Here is a 3,300-nt window from a genome sequence, read left to right on the forward strand (position 1 = left end):
CGGGGTGTTACAATTAAATTGGTATCAGAGCTATGGTTTAGTCGGTTCTAGGACTACCATAGCGCGTATGAGTCTAGCTATACATGCCTTAATGTTAGTATTTGATAGTGTGATGACTTCTGACGGTCGAAATTTTTTTGTTTTGATTAGTAAATGGAACCCAATCTAGAGAGAACCTTAGCGAATGACGTTGAAAGTGTAGCGGTTGCTCCTGCGCAAGGGACACCGCCTGTTGAACCTCAATCATCCGCGAATAATCAAGATGATAGGGCAAAACAAGCCTTCTTTACCATGATGAATGAGTGGGTCGCACAATATGCCCGAACTAACTCGATTGCTCAACCATTCCCGAATTTAAATAATTCGCCTCAGGTGCCTATAATACCACCAGATACTGATCTTGTAAGGCCGAGTAAACCTCCTGTGGATTTGATTAGGAAGCGCGGGGCCGAGGAATTCCGAGCCATAGCTACTGATGATGCTGAAAGGGCCGAGTTTTGGCTTGATAACACCATCCGGGTTTTTGATGAGCTGTCTTGCACACCTGATGAGTGTTTAAAGTGTGCCATATCTTTGTTACGAGACTCAGCCTACTATTGGTGGAGAACCTTGATTACTATAGTCCCGAAGGAACGAGTTACTTGGGATTTCTTCCAGACGGAATTTCGAAAAAAGTATATTAGTCAACGGTTTATCGATCAAAAATGTAAAGAGTTTTTGGAACTTAAGCAAGGCCGTATGACAGTATCTGAATACGAACGCGAATTTGTAAGACTCAGTCGATACGCTCGGGAGTGTGTAGCTGATGAAATTGCTATGTGTAAAAGATTTGAAGAAGGATTGAATGAAGATTTAAAGCTACTAGTGGGTATTTTGGAGATAAAAGAATTTGTAACACTAGTTGAACGGGCTTGTAAGGCAGAAGAACTTGGAAAGGAGAAAAAGAAGGCTGAATTTGAAACTAGAGACTTCCGTAAAAGATTGGCGGGAAAAACTTCGTTCTCGGTCGTAAAGAAGTTCAGGGAAGATACTAATAAATCGAAGACGACTGCAGGAATTTCTATTAGAGAGCGACCATCAACGAACTCTCGAGCTACTTCGGTTGCTAGTGTGGGTAATAATCGTCAAGAAAAACCTGAATGTCCACAATGTGGAAGGCGACACGTAGGCGAATGTTGGGGTAAGTCTACTAACAGGGCCTGTTACAGATGCGGTTCGAAGGATCACTTCATTAGAGATTGCACGGAACATGATGAGAAAAATAAGATGCAAGGTGCAAGACATAGTGGAACAACGATTAGAGGTAGACCGCCGAGAATTTCAGGAGGTAGGGGTGGTGGCCAGAGAGGGACTTATGATACGGCTGTTCGATCTGAGACTCGTGCTCCCGCTAGAGCATATGCCATCCGCGCATGAGAGGAGACGTCCTCCCTGATGTTATCACTGGTACTTTCACTCTCTTTGATACTAATGTGATTGCATTGATTGACCCTGGCTCTACTCATTCATATGTATGTGAGACTTTAGCATCCAGTAAGACTCTACCTGTTGAGTCTACTGAGTTCGTAATTCGAGTGTCAAACCCCTTGGGTCAATATGTACTTGTTGACAAAGTGTGTAAGAAACGTCCTCTGATGATCCGAGATTCCTGTTTTCCGGCCGACTTGATGCTTTTATCGTTTGATGAATTTGATGCTATTCTCGGTTTGGATTGGTTGACCGTGCATGATGCGGTTGTGAATTGTAAAAGCAAGACTATTGATTTGAGGTGTGCAAATAATAAAATAATCTGAGTTGAGTCTACTGTCTTGAATGGATTGCCAACAATAATATCCTCGATGTTAGCTCAAAAATATGTGAGAAAGGGGTGTGAAGCGTATCTTGCATACGTGCTTGATAATAATGAGCCAGAAAAGAAACTTGAATCGGTACCGGTGGTTTGTGAATATCCGGATGTTTTTCCCGAAGAATTACCGGGTTTACCACCTGTTCGGGAGGTAGAGTTTGGTATTGAGCTTGTACCTGGGACTACCCCGATTTCGATAGCTCCGTATCGTATGGCACCAACCGAGTTAAAATAGTTGAAAGCTCAGTTGCAAGAGTTGACGGATAGAGGTTTCGCTCGACCAAGTTTCTCACCTTGGGGTGCACCAGTATTGTTTGTGAAAAAGAAGGACGGTACCATGAGGTTGTGCATCGACTATCGTCAGCTGAATAAGGTGACAATAAAGAATAAATATCCGTTACCGCATATTGATGATTTGTTTGATCAACTAAAGGGAGCCTCGGTGTTTTCAAAGATAGATTTGAGATCGGGTTATTATCAGTTGGGAATTCGAGATTCGGATATACCCAAAACTACTTTCAGAACGAGGTACGGTCACTACGAGTTCTTAGTAATGCCGTTTGGGCTCACTAATGCCCCTGCGGTGTTTATGGATTTGATGAATCGAATTTTCAGACAGTACTTGGACCGGTTTGTAGTTGTGTTTATTGATGACATCTTGGTCTATTCAAGAGGCGAGACCAAACATGCTGAGCACCTGAGATTAGTGTTGCAGATTTTACGAGATAAGCAGTTATATGCCAAGTTCAGTAAGTGTGAGTTCTGGTTAAGAGAGGTTAGCTTCTTGGGTCATGTGGTATCTGCATCGGGTATTCGAGTTGATCTGAGCAAAATTTCAGCCATACTTAACTGGAAGCCTCCGAGAAATATTACTGAGGTTCGGAGCTTTTTGGGACTAGCCGGCTACTACAGACGGTTTGTAAAGGGTTTCTCGATGATAGCCACACCACTAAAGAAGCTACTTCAAAAATATGTTAAGTTCGAATGGACGGAAAAATGTCAGAAAAGTTTCGATCAACTGAAAACTTATTTGACTGAAGCTCCAATTCTAGTGCAGCCCGAATCAGGCAAAGAGTTTGTCATTTATAGTGATGCATCCCTACTTGGTTTGGGTTGCGTATTGATGCAAGAGCGTCGAGTTGTGGCCTATCGTCGAGACAACTGAAGCCACATGAGAAGAATTATCCAACCCATGATCTCGAACTAGCTGCCATGTGTTCGCCTTGAAAATATGGTGACATTACTTATTTGGTGAGAAGTGCCATGTATATTCGGATCACAAAAGTCTAAAATATTTGATGACTCAAAGAGACTTGAATCTGCGACAAAGGCGTTGGCTTGAGTTGTTGAAAGATTATGAGCTTGTCATTGATTATCACCCGGGAAAGGCTAACGTGGTTGCGGACGCCTTAAGCCGGAAATCACTGTTTTCTTTACGAGTGATGAATGTACAC

The sequence above is a fragment of the Gossypium hirsutum genome, chromosome A08 (assembly GCF_007990345.1).
Source record: "Gossypium hirsutum isolate 1008001.06 chromosome A08, Gossypium_hirsutum_v2.1, whole genome shotgun sequence".
NCBI lineage: Eukaryota > Viridiplantae > Streptophyta > Magnoliopsida > Malvales > Malvaceae > Gossypium > Gossypium hirsutum.